Genomic DNA, 21,851 nt, shown 5'->3' with positions numbered 1-21,851 from the left:
TTCCTCGTCTGGATTCACAGAAGCGCTGGAGCCGACCTCTGATTCCCAGGCTATAGTAAGAGTAAACAGCTCTGCAGACTCAACCATCTGTTCTACCTCATACTCAGATGGGCATCTGGAGATTTGGGAGCTGTGAGGAAGCAAGTGCGATTGGGGTGACACCTTTGAGGACTGGAGTATTTGTGATGTTGAAGTTGATGTGGAGGAGAGCCCACTTAAAGGAACACTTGATTAGTGTTGAGCCACCCCCGTAGTGTTCGAGTTCGGTTCGGTTCGTCGAACACCCGTGTGTTCGCCGAACTGTTCGTCGAACTGTTCGTCGAACACCTTCGAACACCGTTAAAAACAATGGCAGGCAAACAAAAACACATAGAAACACATAGAAAACACCTTCAAAGGTGTCCAAAAGCTGACAAACTGCTCAGAAGACATAACTAACACATGGAAAAGTGACAAGTACATATAGTCATGCGAAAATAAAAGAGGTGGAGGAGTAAAAGGAGGGGGAGAAACAGATATAGGCATGTCATGCCCTTCTAAAATCCAAAAAGTGAGAAGCCGACACGGCCAGTCCGCTCCTGCCCGTGCCACCTCCGTGTCGCCGGGTTTGTGCCAGAGCCGCGGTGAACCCTGACGGCCAGCCCCCCTCTCCCAATACTGGTGTCTGTCCGCTGGTGGGTCGAGCGAGCCCCCCTGTGGTGGAGGCAGCTCTAAGCTTTTTAATTTAAATTGTCTCTCTAATTTGAATGAATACACTTTAAATCCATTTACAAGGATCTATTGGAGGGCAAGTCTCATGCCAGCAGCCGCGTAATTCCAGCTCCAGTAGCGTCCACTAAAGCTGCTGCAGTTAAAAAGCTTTTATAAGGATCGAGCTCGGCTGTCCACCGCAAGGCATCCTAATGCCAGTCCCAGCCCCTATGCCTTGGGGTGCCTCCTGATGCTCTTCACTAAGTATCCCATGGTCCCGAATCATTTCCTTTGAAAAAATTAAGTGTCTAAACTACAGGTGGTGTAGCTTGCTTAACAGCCGGGATAATCCGCTGACTAGCAGACACTGCTACTAGGCACAAAGTATTTCCTGGGCTAGATGCAGTTAAAAATTTGTAATTAGATACTCTCGTTGGATGCTGAGAAAGCATTCCATAGAGTCTCCTGGCACGCCGTATATGATTCTCTTAAAAAGCTTGGGGTAGGGGTCTAGGGGACCCTTTTATAGCCAAAATCACGGCCCTGTATCGCAATACGTCACCTAGGCTGAAGATAAATGGAACTGTAGCACCCTGAGGGCTCGGTTGCTACAGACGTATTGCACCTCACCCAGAGGTGTGATATCTCACTCTCAGGTAAGGATGGAGTGTGGATCAGGACCCGACACCTGCATGCATTACACCACATTGCCGTGGGGCAGGGCGACCAATATGCCCCTGAGATGGGCACGACAGTCCCTGTCCCTGGCTGGAGTGGGGGGAGGGAACACTGAGGAAGGGGAACCCTGTAGTGCAGGAGCAGGGAGGAAGCAGTTCCTGGGTGCATTGAGAAGGGAGTATAAAAGGTGGGCACCATCTTAGTTCAGTGCAGAGAAGTCTGAGCAGAAGTGGCAGGGAGCAGGGGCTCTGCATGAGCTCTGCTCCGGAGGCAGGCCTAGTAACAGAGGCCCAGGCCTGGAAGAGCGGAGAAGGCTCCAGGAACGAGGAATTAAGGGATCCCAGGGGTGCGGACGGGCGAGTCGCCACCGCACGCCCGAATCCACCTGCGTGGAGGGGTCAGGCCAAAGGGGGAGACCGGTCCCCGAACTAGTGGAGGCAGGAAACGACCCTCAGCTAGAAACCGGAGGCTCTGACATTTTATGTGGCGCAGCCCCTCGCTACACCCGCTAGGAAGGCACCACATAGGGTCAGGGAAACTGGCGCCAAGTTTACCAAGAGGAGGCCCGAGGCAGCCGGACAGAAGTGTTGGTAAGAAAGGCCAGACAAAGGACACACAAAGGGGGTCCTGTGAAGTGCTCCAAAGTTATCTGGGAGTTGTCTGAGCCCCTCACCTGGTGAGCACAGTACGACGTGGGCAGCCGTTACCTGCAGACGTGGTCTGGATAATAAGAACTGTGAGTAAAGGCCCTGGACTGCATCACTGACTCCGTGTCGTTACTGCTGCTGCCCTGCACCATCACCCCCATCCTCCGCATACACTGCCCTGAGGCTATACTCCTCCCGTGGGGAGTTATGCTACGCTCTGCTGCACCCACAACACCAGCCTCAGCGGTTTGCCCTGGAGCGGCGGTTCACTCTGACCGCAATCCACGGGTGGCGTAGTCGGACATTTAAACATCAAAACCACATAAATAGTTCCGCCACTGGTTTGACCGCCCTGAGCCACGGAACCGGGTTGCCGCCACGGAGACTACAACCACCAGCATCCACCAAAAAGGGTCTGGCTCCGGGTGTCCCAAGGCCCAGGGGGCGCGTCAGAACATTTTCATCACCTTTCACAATCACCAATGGGACAAGGCAGGGATGTTCTCTGTCCCCTCTCTTATACATCCTAGTGACGGAGCACCTGCTCTCATCAATTCGCCATAACCTCAATATTAGGTGGATTGAGGTGGGAGGCACCGAGTACAAGTGCTCTCTATTTGCTGATGATGTCCTAGTATATATCACTCAATCACATATATCCATCCCTGCTGTTATGGCTGAAATAGATCACTTTGTTACATGGTCAAATTTTAAAATCAATGCAGTGAAGTCTGAGGCCCTCGATGTCTCCCTCCCCAAATCCATATAGGATTCCATCCAGTCCAACTTTCCCTTTGCCTGTCCCTCACAGGGTATCAAATACTTAGGAATTCCTATTCATAGAGACCTCTCCCATCTATGTTATCTTAATTTTGGGCCCTTTATTGAACAACTCCATACAGACCACGGTTGGCAAGTTAGAACTGTAAGATTCACTACGTGAACCGCTGGTGTTTTGTGGAAAAGCACATGTACACTGCGTTCCAAATTATTATGCAAAAAGTGTTTAGGAGTGATAAGGGAAGAATTTGTTTGTTTGTCAGTTAAACTCATTGATGGTGATGTGTGTCAGGGCTCTTTATATCACTGTAAGCAATTGCAGACACCTGTGCTAATTAGTTTGGCAGGTGTGTCCAATGAAATGCAAGACTACTTAAGAAGGCTTTCTCACATTATTAAGCAGCCTACATTTTCTGCCAAAATGGGAAAGAAAAAGGATGTGTCGGCTGCTGAGAAACAACAAATTGTGGAGTGTTTAGGTCAAGGCATGACTACAATCAACATTGTGCGATGATCAGGATGAAGTGTCTTGGCAATCAAGAAGTATGTAGCTGATTCACAGTACACACGTGTGCGTGCTGATAAGGGCAAATTGAGGACTCTTTCCTACAGGCAATTACGTCAGGTTGAAAGAGCAGCGGCCAAAAAGCCTTGTCATAGCAGCAGACAAGTTTTTGAAGCTGCTTGTGCCTCCAACGTCCCCCGAATAACAAGATGCAGGGTCCTTCAGAGGTTTGAAGCTGTGCATACGCCATCCTGTCGACCTCCTCTATCCACTTCACACAAGCAGAAACGGCTCCAGTGGGCCAAACATTACATGAAGACTGATTTCAAAACAGTTTTGTTCACGGATGAGTGCCGTGCAGCGCTCGATGGTCCAGATGGATGGAGTGGAGGATGGCTGGTTGATGGACACCCCACGCAAACACGGCTCCAGCGCCAACAAGGAGGAGGTGGAGTAATGTTTTGGGCTGGAATCATGGGGAGAGAGATTGTCGGCCCCTTTAGGATCCCTGAAGGCGCTAAAGATGAACTCCATAATGTATGTGGATTTTCTCAAACAGCACTTCCTGCCATGGTTCAAGAAGAAGAACCGTGTATTTCACAGCAAGATCATTTTTCTGCATGATAATGCACCATCTCATGCTGCACATAAAACATCTGCATCTCTGGCTGATATGGGCATAAAAGGGGACAAACTTATGGTGTGACCCCCATGTTCCCCTGACCTCTACCCCATTCAGAACCTTTGGAGCATCATTAAAAGGAGTGTCTATGATGGCGGGAGGCAGTTCACATCTAAGCAACAGCTCTGGGAGGGTATTCTGTCCTCATGCAAAACAATTGAAGCAGAAACCATCCAAAACCTGACAAATTCAATGGACGAGAGAGTTCAGAAGCTCCTTTCGAACAAGGGGTCCTATGTGAAAATGTAACATCACCTAGAATAAAGTTTTGAGTTGAAAACTGTTTGATTTCAGTTTCTAACAACCTGCTAATGCTTATAATTTCAAAAATGACCATTTTTTTGGTCTTTATTAAAATGAAAAGGTTGATCGAAAAGTTTGGGGGATCTAAGAGTGTGGCAACCCAGTAGTCATGATTACTTCGAATTCTGACAATATGAGGGTCATGCTGCAGGTAGTGCAGCAAGAAGGCACTTATGTGTCTTGCGCATCTCGGAGCCCCAAAATTATTTTCCGGGCTAGATGCAGCTAAAAATTATTTTAAATTTTAAATCTGGTGAAGCTTTAGTATAGATCGCCTAATAGGATCAGTGCTGCACACTGCTACAAATCCCAAATTATTTTCCAGTCAAGATACAGATAAACATGATTAGTAATTTGAAAGCTTAAAACGGTTGGTAGGGTGATTTTAACCAATCATCAAGCTTTTACTCTCCCCAGGTTGACACAGGGGTAGAAAAGTCGTTTCGGATCCATGATTTGTTCATCTTTATGAACGTGAGTCTGTCTACATTATCAGTGGAGAGCCGCGTGCGCTTATCTGTCAGCACACCACCAGCAGCGCTGAACACACGTTCAGACAGAACGCTGGCTGCGGGGCATGACAAGATCTCCAAGGCGTAATTGGCTAGCTCCGGCCATTTATCCAGATTGGAAGCCCAAAAAGAGCAAGGGTCCAGTGACACAGTCGTGGCTTCAATGTTTACTTGGAGATACTCCTGTACCATCGTCTCTAGGCGTTGACTATGTGTCAGACTTCTTGTCTCCTGTGGCCTTGCAAAGGATGAGCTAAAAAAGTGGTGAAATGATTCCGCAAAATTGATGTTACCAGCAGATACTGTGGTTCTGTTACGGTTTGAGTGCTGAACACTTGACGGTCCCACGGTTGGCAAGTTGGAACTGTGAGATTCACTACGTGCACCACTGGTATTTTGTGGAAAAGCACATGTAAGATTCTGCAACAGTCTCTGCTGATACTCCTGCATGCGTGCATCCCTTTCTATGGCAGGAATAATTTCTGCAAATTTACTTTTGTACCGGGGATCTAACAGTGTGGCAACCCAGTAGTCAGGATTATTTCTAATTCTAACAATTCGAGGGTCATGTTGCAGGTAGTGCAGCAAGAAGGCACACATGTGAGTTGCGCATCCAGGAGCACCAAGTCCCTGTTGTGTTGGTGGCGAGGTAACAATCATGCTTCCTTCCTCTGTCCTCTCCCCCCAACCTCGCACAACAGAAATGTGATCAAGGTCTCCCTCATCTGATGAGTCTTCCATCAGTTCGTCCTCCACTTCTTCCTGGGCTCCTGCACCTTCCTCACTAGTTTGGCTGCTACCATGCGCCCTGGTAAAACCATCTCCCCCACCCTCACATGCCTGCCGCCTTGGTGCTGCCGACCGTCTGGACCTTGCAGATGTTAGCCCTTCCGCATACAACTCCTCCTCCTCTACTTCCTCCACCTCCTCTTGTGCCACCACCTGACTCCGAATTCTGTTTAACATGTGCTCCAGCATGTAAATCACCGGAATAGTCATGCTGATAATGGCATCGTCAGCACTAAACATCTTCGTCGCCATTTCAAAACTGTGCAGAAGGGTGCATAGGTCCCTGATCTGAGACCACTCCTCCAGCGTGATTTGCCCCACCTCTGAATCTCGTTGGCCCAGGCTATACGTCAGAACGTATTGCACCAGGGCTTGTCGGTGCTGCCACAGTCGCTACAACATGTGCAGAGTTGAATTCCACCGGGTAGGCACATCGCATTTTAGCCGGTGAAGTGGCAGGCCCAACGACTTCTGTAGAGATGTAAGTCGCTGAGCTGCGGGATGCAAACGGCGGAAGTGAGCACACAGCGACCGTGCCCTCTGCAGAAGGCCATCTAGTCTGGGATAGTGGGCTAAAAATTGCTTGACAACCAGGTTCAACACGTGAGCCACACAAGGCACGTGTGTGACATTGCCCCGGCGAAGGGCCGCACCCAGGTTTGCAGCATTGTCTCACACGGCCTTCCCTGGTTTCAGGTCCAGTGGAGACAACCATTCATGAAATTGGTTCTCCAGAGCTGACCACAACTCCTCAGCTGTGTGACTCACATTTCCCAGACATTTCAATGTAAAAACCGCCTGATGACGTTGAGCCCTACTGCCAGCATAGTAAGGAGGTGTGCAGGATCCCTTCTGCGCAGTTAGAAAGCTTGTGGCATGACCAGACAGGCTTTGGGTGCAGGTGGAAGACCGAGAGGAGGTTGAGGAGGCAGAAGCAGTGGAGGAACTTTGACATAAAGAGGATTGACGCACAACTCGTGGGGACGGCAAGACTTGGACAGCAGCCCCTTGTCCTGCTGTCACCATAGTTACCCAGTGCCCAGTCAGCGACATGTAACGCCCCTGTCCATGCCTACTCGTCCAAGTGTCTGTGGTGAAATGCACCCTGTCACACACAGAGTTTCTCAAAGAAGCGGTGATGTTGTGTGCGACATGCTGGTGGAGCGCAGGCACACCTTTCTTTGAGAAGTAGTGCCGACTGGGCATCTGGTACTGAGGCACTGCGACGGACATAAGGTCTCGAAAATCCTCTGTGTCCACCAGGCGGAAAGGCAGCATTTCTGTAGCCAAGAGCTTGCAGATGGTGAAATTCAACCTCTTAGCTTTCTCATGGCTAGGAGGAAATGGTCTTTTACTTGTCCACATCTGAGGGACCGAGGGCTGGCTATTGTGCTTAGACGGGGTTGATAAGGGTGTCCCCGGCAAACTGCCGGTCTGTGAGGAAGATGCAGGCGGACATGTTAGGTTGCCTTGATCCAAAGGTGGTGTTATCGATGTCGGACAGCGCTCAACACCAGCTGGTGTTCCCACCTCCAAAGAAAATGATGACCTGCCAATCACGCTGGCTGTTGCGGGTAAAGAGGTGGCAGGTCTGCGCCCCAAAACAGGTGTGACTGCTGTCCCCCCAGTCACAGAGGATCAAGAGGCCGCGGATGTACAAGATATGGCAGACGGTGGTTGGCCCGGCCGGCTAGGCCGCATTGTAGCACACTGAGCTTCCCAATGCAACTTATGCTTCATGTCCATGTGCCGGTTCATGCATGAAGTACTCAAACTATGTATTTTTTGGCCTCTGCTTAGCTTTTGCTGACAAATGTTACAGATAACACGAGTTGGGTCATCTTTATCGATCTGAAAAAATGCCCAGGCTATGCAAGGCTTAGCACCCATGCGACCTGAAGAGCCACCACGACTTGTGGTGAGAGGCAGAGTTGTGTTTGAGGATGCAGTTGTTGACGTGCTTCCAGTACTACGTCTCTGTCCAGGAAGGCGCAACCTGACCTCGTCGTCACTAGCATCTTCCTCCACCTCCTCTGCTGACCTCATCTCTTGGCTGACTGTGGGTTGACAGTAAGTGGGATCTCCAACCTCATCATCATCACCCTGTGTGTTATCACACCCGTCGTCCTCAGAGCCAACCTGTTCCTGCCCTGACAAAAAACTAAAGTTGTCGCTCCAATCAGGTATTTGAGTCTTATCATCGTCTTCCTCATTGTCTCCACCAACAGGAGTTACAGTTTGGGAATGAGGGTCTACATTATGGTCAGAACCTTCTGCGTCTGGTCCTGGATCCGACTCATAAAGATTCTGGGCATCAGTGCAGATCATTTCCTCGTCTGGATTCACAGAAGCGCTGGAGTCGACCTCTGATTCCCAGGCTATAGTATGAGTAAACAGCTCTGCAGACTCAACCATCTGTTCTACCTCATACTCAGATGGGCAGCTGGAGATTTGGGAGCTGTGAGGAAGCAAGTGCGATTTGGGTGACACCTTTGAGGACGGGAGTATTTGTGATGTTGAAGTTGATGTGTAGGAGAGCCCAATTAAAGGAGCACTTGATATCCGTTGAAGCACCTGCTGTTTTTGTGCCTCATCTGGAATTTGTAGCGATTGGTGTGGCCGTAAGAAAGCGATCTTATCACATTGTCCGCTAAAAGAAGTAGACATTTTAGTTTGGCTGGAAGATGGTCTTTCTTCTGCAGATGTTACTGTTGCTTTAACACCTACCCCACGGACACAACCTTTTTTCCCCTTCCCAACACGCCTATTCCCCTTTCCACCAGCAGCAGGCCTTTTTCCACTCATTTTGGTGGTTAACTAATTCACAACTCTGGAGTTGTTTGCACAAAAAAACAATGGATGGGAACCGAGCAGAGCTGAGTGGCCAAACTCTGGTATTAGGCCAAAACTATTGGCTGGGTTAGATGCAGAAAAAAATTATATTCAATTTGCAACCTGATGGAGGTCAGTATAGATGGACTAATACAACAAGTCCCACACACAGCTAGAAGCCCAATATTTTTTCAGAGGTAGATTCAGAAAAAAATATATTCAGTTTGCAACCTGATGGAGGTCAGTATAGATGGACTAATACAACAAGTCCCACACACAGCTAGAAGCCCAATATTTTTTCAGAGGTAGATGCAGAAAAAAATATATTCAGTTTGCAACCTGATGGAGGTCAGTATAGGTGGACTAATAGAACAAGTCCCACACACTGCTAGAAGGCCAAATATTTTTTCAGAGCTAGATGCAGAAAAAAATTATATTCAGTTTGCAACCTGATGGAGGTCAGTATAGATGGATTAATAGAACAAGACCCACACACATCTAGAAGCCCAATATTTTTTCAGAGGTAGATGCAGAAAAAAATATATTCAGTTTGCAACCTGATGGAGGTCAGTATAGATGGACTAATATAACAAGTCCCACACACAGCTAGAAGCCCAATATTTTTTCAGAGCTAGATGCAGAAAAAAATTATATTCAGTTTGCAACCTGATGGAGGTCAGTATAGATGGATTAATAGAACAAGAACCACACACAGCTAGAAGCCCAATATTTTTTCAGAGCTAGATGCAGAAAAAAATTATATTCAGTTTGCAACCTCATGGAGGTCAGTATAGATGGATTAATAGAACAAGACCCACACACAGCTAGAAGCCCAATATTTTTTCAGAGCTAGATGCAGAAAAAAATTATATTCAGTTTGCAACCTGATGGAGGTCAGTATAGATGGATTAATAGAACAAGACCCACACACAGCTAGAAGCCCAATATTTTTTCAGAGGTAGATGCAGAAAAAAATATATTCAGTTTGCAACCTGATGGAGGTCAGTATAGATGGACTAATACAACAAGTCCCACACACAGCTAGAAGCCCAATATTTTTTCAGAGGTAGATGCAGAAAAAAATATATTCAGTTTGCAACCTGATGGAGGTCAGTATAGGTGGACTAATAGAACAAGTCCCACACACTGCTAGAAGGCCAAATATTTTTTCAGAGCTTGATGCAGAAAATTTTTTTATTCAGTTTGCAACCTGATGGAGGTCAGAATAGATGGATTAATAGAACAAGACCCACACACAGCTAGAAGCCCAATATTTTTTCAGAGCTAGATGCAGAAAAAAATTATATTCAGTTTGCAACCTGATGGAGGTCAGTATAGAAGGATTAATAGAACAAGACCCACACACAGCTAGAAGCCCAATATTTTTTCAGAGCTAGATGCAGAAAAAAATTATATTCAGTTTGCAACCTGATGGAGGTCAGTATAGATGGATTAATAGAACAAGACCCACACACAGCTAGAAGCCCAATATTTTTTCAGAGCTAGATGCAGAAAAAAATTATATTCAGTTTGCAACCTGATGGAGGTCAGTATAGATGGATTAATAGAACAAGACCCACACACAGCTAGAAGCCCAATATTTTTTCAGAGGTAGATGCAGAAAAAAATATATTCAGTTTGCAACCTGATGGAGGTCAGTATAGATGGACTAGTACAACAAGTCCCACACACAGCTTGAAGCCCAATATTTTTTCAGAGGTAGATGCAGAAAAAAATATATTCAGTTTGCAACCTGATGGAGGTCAGTATAGGTGGACTAATAGAACAAGTCCCACACACTGCTAGAAGGTCAAATATTTTTTCAGAGCTAGATGCAGAAAAAAATTATATTCAGTTTGCAACCTGATGGAGGTCAGTATAGATGGATTAATATAACAAGACCCACACACAGCTAGAAGCCCAATATTTTTTCAGAGCTAGATGCAGAAAAAAATTATATTCAGTTTGCAACCTGATGGAGGTCAGTATAGATGGATTAATAGAACAAGACCCACACACAGCTAGAAGCCCAATATTTTTTCAGAGCTAGATGCAGAAAAAAATTATATTCAGTTTGCAACCTGATGGAGGTCAGTATAGATGGATTAATAGTACAAGACCCACACACAGCTAGAAGCCCAATATTTTTTCAGAGCTAGATGCAGAAAAAAATTAGATTCAGTTTGCAACCTGATGGAGGTCAGTATAGATGGATTAATAGAACAAGACCCACACACAGCTAGAAGCCCAATATTTTTTCAGAGGTAGATGCAGAAAAAAATATATTCAGTTTGCAACCTGATGGAGGTCAGTATAGATGGACTAATACAACAAGTCCCACACACAGCTAGAAGCCCAATATTTTTTCAGAGGTAGATGCAGAAAAAAATATATTCAGTTTGCAACCTGATGGAGGTCAGTATAGATGGATTAATAGAACAAGACCCACACACAGCTAGAAGCCCAATATTTTTTCAGAGCTAGATGCAGAAAAAAATTAGATTCAGTTTGCAACCTGATGGAGGTCAGTATAGATGGACTAATAGAATGATGCTATGCCCAAAAGATTTTACTTCACTAGGTGCAGTAAAAAAATTGGTATTCTATACACAGGTGGTATATCTTGCAACACAGATAGGCTACTCCACTGACTAACACACTCTGCAATAGGCCAAAAAGGATTAGCTTTGCTAGATTCAGCCAAATGCTGTGAAAAAAACTTGCACAGCACTGGCACAGACCTGCCTGGCAAAAACTGATAGGAACTGATGTAACCTAGTCCTGAAAAGGACTCCAATTACAATTAGTCTTTACTCCCACAACCTATCTATTTAAGAGCACAGACCTGCCTGATAAAAGTCGTAGGAAATGCTGTAACCTAGTCCTTAAAAGGACTGCAATCACAACTATTCCCTACTCCCAAGCTATCTGTATATTTGTGCGAAAATTGGCTTGAAATTAACAAGGTATAGCGCACACAGCAACAGCGGTGCCGTCTAACACGCAGCTGCAGCAGTGAGAAAATGGTGGCGACGGGGAAAATGGCTTGGTCTAATAGGGCAAGGACATGTGACATACACTGCCAATGACACATGCCCTTGCTTGTGTGAAAAAAAGCACTTCGCTCCGTGTGTGCGCTGCTGATAGGCTGACAGATTGCACCTCCCCACTGTAAATGCGGGAAAGAGAAAAAAAAATGGAGATCTTCATTGTTCCTGCAGAGATCCATCCCCTGCCCCTCCCCCCACCCCGCTGTACACTCAAACTGCGTATTAACATTAATTTTCATCATTACTGAGAAAAAATCCAGTTATGATTTTGGTGCACGAACAGTTATCGAACATAACCTCGAACAGCCGAATTTTTCTCAAATTGTTCGTGTTCGCCGAACGGCTCGAACACCGCCCAAAACAGCTCGAATTTGAGATTGGCGAACAGTTCGAGTAGAACAACGCTCATCTCTACACTTGATATCCGTTGAAGCACCTGCTGTTTTTGTGCCTCATCTGGAAATTGTAGCGATTAGCGTGGCCGTAAGAAAGGGATCTTATCACATTGTCCGCTAAAAGAAGTAGACATTTTAGTTTGGCTGGAAGATGGTCTTTCTTCTGCAGATGTTATTGTTGCTTTAACACCTACCCCACGGACACAATCTTTTTTCCCCTTCCCAACACGCCTATTCCCCTTTCCAACAGCAGCAGGCCTTTTTCCACTCATTTTGGTGGTTAACTAATTCACAACTCTGGAGTTGTTTGCACAAAAAAACAATGGATGGGAACCAAGCAGAGCTGAGTGGCCAAACTGTGGTATTAGGCCAAAACTATTGGCTGGGTTAGATGCAGAAAAAAAATTATATTCAATTTGCAACCTGATGGAGGTCAGTATAGATGGACTAATAGAACAAGTCCCACACACAACTAGAAGCCCACTTATTTTTTCAGAGGTAGATGCAGAAAAAAATTGTATTCAGTTTGCAACTTGATGGAGGTCAGTATAGATGGACTAATAGAACAAGTCCCACACACAGCTAGAAGCCCAAATATTTTTTCAGAGCTAGATGCAGAAAAAAAATATATTCAGTTTGCAACCTGATGGAGGTCAGTATAGATGGACTAATAGAACAAGTCCCACACGCTGCTAGAAGGCGAAATATTTTTTCAGAGCTATATGCAGAAAAAAATTATATTCAGTTTGCAACCTGATGGAGGTCAGTATAGATGGACTAATAGAACAAGTCCCACACACTGCTAAAAGGCCAAATATTTTTTCAGAGCTAGATGCAGAAAATAATTATATTCAGTTTGCAACCTGATGGAGGTCAGTATACATGGACTAATAGAACATGTCCCACACACTGCTAGAAGGCCAAATATTTTTTCAGAGGTAGATGCAGAAAAAAAATATATTCAGTTTGCAACCTGATGGAGGTCAGTATAGATGGACTAATAAAGTCCCACACACTGCTAGAAGGCCAAATATTTTTTCAGAGCTAGATGCAGACAAAAAATTATTTTTAATTTGCAACCTGATGGAGGTCAGTATAGATGGACTAATAGAGAAAGTCCCACACACTGCTAGAAGGCCAAATATTTTTTCAGAGGTAGATGCAGAAAAAAATTGTATTCAGTTTGCAACCTGATGGAGGTCAGTATAGATGGACGTATAGAACAAGTCCCACACACAGCTAGAAGACCAAATATTTTTTCAGAGGTAGATGCAGAAAAAAAATATATTCAGTTTGCAACCTGATGGAGGTCAGTATAGATGGACTAATAGAGAAAGTCCCACACACTGCTAAAAGGCCAAATATTTTTTCAGAGCTAGATGCAGACAAAAAAATATTTTTAATTTGCAACCTGATGGAAGTCATTATAGATGGACTAATAGAGAAAGTCCCACACAATGCTAGAAGGCCAAATATTTTTTCAGAGCTAGATGCAGATAAAAATTATTTTTAATTTGCAACCTGTTGGAGGTCAGTATAGATGGACTAAAAGAGAAAGTCCCACACACTGCTAGAAGGCCAAATATTTTTTCAGAGCTAGATGCAGAAAAAAATTATATTCAGTTTGCAACCTGATGGAGGTCAGTATAGATGGACTAATAGAACAAGTCCCACACACAGCTAGAAGCCCAAATATTTTTTCAGAGGTAGATGCAGATAAAAATTATTTTTAATTTGCAACCTGATGGAGGTCAGTATAGATGGACTAATAGAGAAAGTCCCACACACTGCTAGAAGGCCAAATATTTTTTCAGAGCTAGATGCAGACAAAAAATTATTTTGAATTTGCAACGTGATGGAGGTCAGTATAGATGGACTAATAGAACAAGTCCCACACACAGCTAGAAGGCCAAATATTTTTTCAGAGCTAGATGCGGAAAAAAATAATATTCAGTTTGCAACCAGATGGAGGTCAGTATTGATGGACTAATAGAACAAGTCCCACACACAGCTAGAAGCCCAAATATTTTTTCAGAGGTAGATGCAGAAAAAAAATATATTCAGTTTGCAACCTGATGGAGGTCAGTATAGATGGACTAATAGAGAAAGTCCCACACACTGCTAGAAGGCCAAATATTTTTTCAGAGCTAGATGCAGAAAAAAAATTATTTTTCATTTGCAACCTGATGGAGATCAGTATAGATGGACTAATAGAGAAAGTCCCACACACTGCTAGAAGGCCAAATATTTTTTCAGAGCTAGATGCAGATAAAAATTATTTTTAATTTGCAACCTGATGGAGGTCAGTATAGATGGACTAATAGAGAAAGTCCCACACACTGCTAGAAGGCCAAATATTTTTTCAGAGCTGGATGCAGATAAAAATTATTTTTAATTTGCAACCTGATGGAGGTCAGTATAGATGGACTAATAGAGAAAGTCCCACACACTGCTAGAAGGAAAAATATTTTTTCAGAGCTAGATGTAGAAAAAAATTATATTCAGTTTGCAACCTGATGGAGGTCAGTATAGATGGACTAATAGAACAAGTCCCACACACATCTAGAAGCCCAAATATTTTTTCAGAGGTAGATGCATAAAAAATATATATTCAGTTTGCAACCTGATGGAGGTCAGTAATGATGGACTAATAGAGAAAGTCCCACACACTGCTAGAAGGCCAAATATTTTTTCAGAGCTAGATGCAGACAAAAAAATATTTTTAATTTGCAACCTGATGGAGGTCAGTATAGATGGACTAATAGAGAAATTCCCACACACTGCTAGAAAGCCAAATATTTTTTCAGAGCTAGATGCAGAAAAAAAATTATTTTTCATTTGCAACCTGATGGAGGTCAGTATAGATGGACTAATAGAACAAGTAACACACACAGCTAGAAGCCCAAATATTTTTTCAGAGGTAGATGCAGATAAAAATTATTTTTAATTTGCAACCTGATGGAGGTCAGTATAGATGGACTAATAGAGAAAGTCCCACACACTGCTAGAAGGCCAAATATTTTTTCAGAGCTAGATGCAGACAAAAAATTATTTTGAATTTGCAACGTGATGGAGGTCAGTATAGATGGACTAATAGAACAAGTCCCACACACAGCTAGAAGGCCAAATATTTTTTCAGAGCTAGATGCGGAAAAAAATAATATTCAGTTTGCAACCAGATGGAGGTCAGTATTGATGGACTAATAGAACAAGTCCCACACACAGCTAGAAGCCCAAATATTTTTTCAGAGGTAGATGCAGAAAAAAAATATATTCAGTTTGCAACCTGATGGAGGTCAGTATAGATGGACTAATAGAGAAAGTCCCACACACTGCTAGAAGGCCAAATATTTTTTCAGAGCTAGATGCAGAAAAAAAATTATTTTTCATTTGCAACCTGATGGAGATCAGTATAGATGGACTAACAGAGAAAGTCCCACACACTGCTAGAAGGCCAAATATTTTTTCAGAGCTAGATGCAGATAAAAATTATTTTTAATTTGCAACCTGATGGAGGTCAGTATAGATGGACTAATAGAGAAAGTCCCACACACTGCTAGAAGGCCAAATATTTTTTCAGAGCTGGATGCAGATAAAAATTATTTTTAATTTGCAACCTGATGGAGGTCAGTATAGATGGACTAATAGAGAAAGTCCCACACACTGCTAGAAGGAAAAATATTTTTTCAGAGCTAGATGTAGAAAAAAATTATATTCAGTTTGCAACCTGATGGAGGTCAGTATAGATGGACTAATAGAACAAGTCCCACACACATCTAGAAGCCCAAATATTTTTTCAGAGGTAGATGCATAAAAAATATATATTCAGTTTGCAACCTGATGGAGGTCAGTAATGATGGACTAATAGAGAAAGTCCCACACACTGCTAGAAGGCCAAATATTTTTTCAGAGCTAGATGCAGACAAAAAAATATTTTTAATTTGCAACCTGATGGAGGTCAGTATAGATGGACTAATAGAGAAATTCCCACACACTGCTAGAAAGCCAAATAATTTTTCAGAGCTAGATGCAGAAAAAAAATTATTTTTCATTTGCAACCTGATGGAGGTCAGTATAGATGGACTAATAGAGAAAGTCCCACACACTGCTAGAAGGCCAAATATTTTTTCAGAGCTAGATGCAGATAAAAATTATTTTTCATTTGCAACCTGATGGAGGTCAGTATAGATGGACTAATAGAGAAAGTCCCACACACTGCTAGAAGGCCAAATATTTTTTCAGAGCTAGATGCAGATAAAAATTATTTTTAATTCGCTACCTGATGGAGGTCAGTATAGATGGACTAATAGAGAAAGTCCCACACACTGCTAGAAGACCAAATATTTTTTCAGAGCTAGATGCAGAAAAAAATTATATTCAGTTTGCAACCTGATGGAGGTCACTATAGATGGACTAATAGAACAAGTCCCACACACAGCTAGAAGCCCAAATATTTTTTCAGAGGTAGATGCAGAAAAAAAATATATTCAGTTTGCAACCTGATGGAGGTCAGTATAGATGGACTAATAGAGAAAGTCCCACACACTCCTAGAAGGCCAAATATTTTTTCAGAGCTAGATGCAGACAAAAAAATATTTTTAATTTGCAACCTGATGGAAGTCATTATAGATGGACTAATAGAGAAAGTCCCACACAATGCTAGAAGGCCAAATATTTTTTCAGAGCTAGATGCAGATAAAAATTATTTTTAATTTGCAACCTGATGGAGGTCAGTATAGATGGACTAATAGAGAAAGTCCCACACACTGCTAGAAGGCCAAATATTTTTTCAGAGCTAGATGCAGAAAAAAATTATATTCAGTTTGCAACCTGATGGAGGTCAGTATAGATGGACTAATAGAACAAGTCCCACACACAGCTAGAAGCCCAAATATTTTTTCAGAGGTAGATGCAGATAAAAATTATTTTTAATTTGCAACCTGATGGAGGTCAGTATAGATGGACTAATAGAGAAAGTCCCACACACTGCTAGAAGGCCAAATATTTTTTCAGAGCTAGATGCAGACAAAAAATAATTTTGAATTTGCAACGTGATGGAGGTCAGTATAGATGGACTAACAGAACAAGTCCCACACACTGCTAGAAGGGCAAATATTTTTTCAGAGCTAGATGCAGAAAAAAATGATATTCAGTTTGCAACCTGATGGAGGTCAGTATAGATGGAGTAATAGAACAAGTCCCACACACTGCTAGAAGCCCAAATATTTTTTCAGAGCTAGATGCAGAAAAAAAATATATTCAGTTTGCAACCTGATGGAGGTCAGTATAGATGGACTAATAGAACAAGTCCCACACACAGCTAGAAGCCCAAATATTTTTTCAGAGGTAGATGCAGATAAAAATTAGTTTTAATTTGCAACCTGATGGAGGTTAGTATAGATAGACTAATAGAGAAAGTCCCACACACTGCTAGAAGGCCAAATATTTTTTCAGAGCTAGATGCAGACAAAAAATTATTTTGAATTTGCAACGTGATGGAGGTCAGTATAGATGGACTAATAGAACAAGCCCCACACACTGCTAGAAGGCCAAATATTTTTTCAGAGGTAGATGCGGAAAAAAATAATATTCAGTTTGCAACCTGATGGAGGTCAGTATAGATGGATTAATAGAACAAGACCCACACACTGCTAGAAGCCCAAATATTTTTTCAGAGGTAGATGCAGAAAAAAAATATATTCAGTTTGCAACCTGATGGAGGTCAGTATAGATGGACTAATAGAGAAAGTCCCACACACTGCTAGAAGGCCAAATATTTTTTCAGAGCTAGATGCAGAAAAAAAAATATTTTTCATTTGCAACCTGATGGAGGTCAGTATAGATGGACTAATAGAGAAAGTCCCACACACTGCTAGAAGGCCAAATATTTTTTCAGAGCTAGATGCAGATAAAAATTATTTTTAATTTGCAACCTGATGGAGGTCAGTATAGATGGACTAATAGAGCAAGTCACACACACAGCTAGAAGCCCAAATATTTTTTCAGAGCTAGATGCAGAAAAAAATTATATTCAGTTTGCAGCCTGATGGAGGTCAGTATAGATGGACTAATAGAACAAGTCCCACACACAGCTAGAAGCCCAAATATTTTTTCAGAGGTAGATGCATAAAAAAAATATATTCAGTTTGCAACCTGATGGAGGTCAGTATTGATGGACTAATAGAGAATGTCCCACACACTGCTAGAAGGCCAAATATTTTTTCAGAGCTAGATGCAGACAAAAAAATATTTTTAATTTGCAACCTGATGGAGGTCAGTATAGATGGACTAATAGAGAAAGTCCCACACACTGCTAGAAGGCCAAATATTTTTTCAGAGCTAGATGCAGATAAAAATTATTTTTAATTTGCAACCTGATGGAGGTCAGTATAGATGGACTAATAGAGAAAGTCCCACACAATGCTAGAAGGCCAAATATTTTTTCAGAGCTAGATGCAGAAAAAAATTATATTCAGTTTGCAACCTGATGGAGGTCAGTATAGATGGACTAATAGAACAAGTCCCACACACAGCTAGAAGCCCAAATATTTTTTCAGAGGTAGATGCAGATAAAAATTATTTTTAATTTCAACCTGATGGAGGTCAGTATAGATAGACTAATAGAGAAAGTCCCACACACTGCTAGAAGGCCAAATATTTTTTCAGATCTAGATGCAGACAAAAAATTATTTTGAATTTGCAACGTGATGGAGGTCAGTATAGATGGACTAATAGAACAAGCCCCACACACTGCTAGAAGGCCAAATATTTTTTCAGAGGTAGATGCGGAAAAAAATAATATTCAGTTTGCAACCTGATGGAGGTCAGTATAGATGGATTAATAGAACAAGACCCACACACTGCTAGAAGCCCAAATATTTTTTCGGAGCAAGATGCAGAAAAAAAATATATTCAGTTTGCAACCTGATAGAGGTCAGTATAGGTGGACTAATAGAACAAGTCCCACACACAGCTAGAATCCCAAATATTTTTTCAGAGGTATATGCAGAAAAAAATTATATTCAGTTTGCAACCTGATGGAGGTCAGTATAGATGGACTAATAGAACAAGTACCACACACAGCTAGAAGCCCAAATATTTTTTCAGAGGTAGATGCAGAAAAAAAATATATTCAGTTTGCAACCTGATGGAGGTCAGTATAGATGGACTAATAGAGAAAGTCCCACACACTGCTAGAAGGCCAAATATTTTTTCAGAGCTAGATGCAGAAAAAAAAATATTTTTCATTTGCAACCTGATGGAGGTCAGTATAGATGGACTAATAGAGAAAGTCCCACACACTGCTAGAAGGCCAAATATTTTTTCAGAGCTAGATGCAGATAAAAATTATTTTTAATTTGCAACCTGATGGAGGTCAGTATAGATGGACTAATAGAGAGAGTCCCACACACTGCTAGAAGGCCAAATATTTTTTCAGAGCTAGATGCAGATAAAAATTATTTTTAATTTGCAACCTGATGGAGGTCAGTATAGATGGACTAATAGAGAAAGTCCCACACACTGCTAGAAGACCAAATATTTTTTCAGAGCTAGATGCAGAAAAAAATTATATTCAGTTTGCAACCTGATGGAGGTCAGTATAGATGGACTAATAGAACATGTCCCACACATTGCTAGAAGCCCAAATATTTTTTCAGAGCTAGATGCAGAAAAAAATTATTTTCAGTTTGCATCCTGATGGAGGTCAGTATAGATGGACTAATAGAGCAAGTCCCACACACAGCTAGAAGCCCAAATATTTTTTCAGAGCTAGATGCAGAAAAAAATTATATTCAGTTTGCAGCCTGATGGAGGTCAGTATAGATGGACTAATAGAACAAGTCCCACACAGAGCTAGAAGGCCAAATATTTTTTCAGAGGTAGATGCAGAAAAAAAATATATTCAGTCTGCAACCTGATGGAGGTCAGTATAGATGGACTAATAGAGAAAGTCCCACACACTGCTAGAAGGCCAAATATTTTTTCAGAGCTAGATGCAGAAAAAAAATTATTTTTCATTTGCAACCTGATGGAGGTCAGTATAGATGGACTAATAGAGAAAGTCCCACACACTGCTAGAAGGCCAAATATTTTTTCAGAGCTAGATGCAGATAAAAATTATTTTTAATTTGCAACCTGATGGAGGTCAGTATAGATGGACTAATAGAGAAAGTCCCACACACTGCTAGAAGGCCAAATATTTTTTCAGAGCTAGATGCAGATAAAAATTATTTTTAATTTGCAACCTGATGGAGGTCAGTATAGATAGACTAATAGAGAAAGTCCCACACACTGCTAGAAGGCCAAATATTTTTTCAGAGCTAGATGCAGAAAAAAATTATATTCAGTTTGCAACCTGATGGAGGTCAGTATAGATGGACTAATAGAACAAGTCCCACACAAAGCTAGAAGCCCAAATATTTTTTCAGAGGTAGATGCATAAAAAAATATATTCAGTTTGCAACCTGATGGAGGTCAGTATTGATGGACTAATAGAGAAAATCCCACACACTGCTAGAAGGCCAAATATTTTTTCAGAGCTAGATGCAGACAAAAAAATATTTTTAATTTGCAACCTGATGGAGGTCAGTATAGATGGACTAATAGAGAAATTCCCACACACTGCTAGAAGGCCAAATATTTTTTCAGAGCTAGATGCAGATAAAAATTATTTTCATTTGCAACCTGATGGAGGTCAGTATAGATGGACTAATAGAGAAAGTCCCACACACTGCTAGAAGACCAAATATATTTTCAGAGCTAGATGCAGAAAAAAATTATATTCAGTTTGCAACCTGATGGAAGTCAGTATAGATGGACTAATAGAACAAGTACCACACACAGCTAGAAGCCCAAATATTTTTTCAGAAGTAGATGCAGATAAAAATTATTTTTAATTTGCAACCTGATGGAGGTCAGTATAGATGGACTAATGGAGAAAGTCCCACACACTGCTAGAAGGCCAAATATTTTTTCAGAGCTAGATGCAGACAAAAAATTATTTTGAATTTGCAACGTGATGGAGGTCAGTATAGATGGACTAATAGAACAAGTCCCACACACTGCTAGAAGGCCAAATATTTTTTCAGAGCTAGATGCAGAAAAAAATTATATTCAGTTTGCAACCTGATGGAGGTCAGTATAGATGGACTAATAGAACAAGTCCCACACATTGCTAGAAGCCCAAATATTTTTTCAGAGCTAGATGCAGAAAAAAAATATTTTCAGTTTGCAACCTGATGGAGGTCAGTATAGATGGACTAATAGAACAAGTCCCACACACAGCTAGAAGCCCAAATATTTTTTCAGAGGTAGATGCAGAAAAAAATTATATTCAGTTTGCAGCCTGATGGAGGTCAGTATAGATGGACTAATAGAACAAGTCCCACACACAGCTAGAAGGCCAAATATTTTTTCAGAGGTAGATGCAGAAAAAAAATATATTCAGTTTGCAACCTGATGGAGGTCAGTATAGATGGACTAATAGAGAAAGTCCCACACACTGCTAGAAGGCCAAATATTTTTTCAGAGCTAGATGCAGATAAAAATTATTTTTCATTTGCAACCTGATGGAGGTCAGTATAGATGGACTAATAGAGAAAGTCCCACACACTGCTAGAAGGCCAAATATTTTTTCAGAGCTAGATGCAGAAAAAAATTATGTTCAGTTTGCAACCTGATGGAGGTCAGTATAGATGGACTAATAGAACAAGTCCCACACACTGCTAGAAGCCCAAATATTTTTCAGAGGTAGATGCAGATAAAAATTATTTTTAATTTGCAACCTGATGGAGGTCAGTATAGATGGACTAATAGAGAAAGTCCCACACACTGCTAGAAGGCCAAATATTTTTTCAGAGCTAGATGCAGAAAAAAATTATATTCAGTTTGCAACCTGATGGAGGTCAGTATAGATGGACTAATAGAACAAGTCCCACACACTGCTAGAAGCCCAAATATTTTTTCAGAGCTAGATGCAGAAAAAAAT

This window comes from Phyllobates terribilis, unplaced genomic scaffold (assembly GCF_046119375.1).
Source record: "Phyllobates terribilis strain yellow unplaced genomic scaffold, ASM4611937v1 Scaffold_4__5_contigs__length_816908805, whole genome shotgun sequence".
In the NCBI taxonomy this organism is placed as follows: Eukaryota; Metazoa; Chordata; class Amphibia; order Anura; family Dendrobatidae; genus Phyllobates; species Phyllobates terribilis.
Note: the sequence above shows the minus strand (reverse complement) of the source record.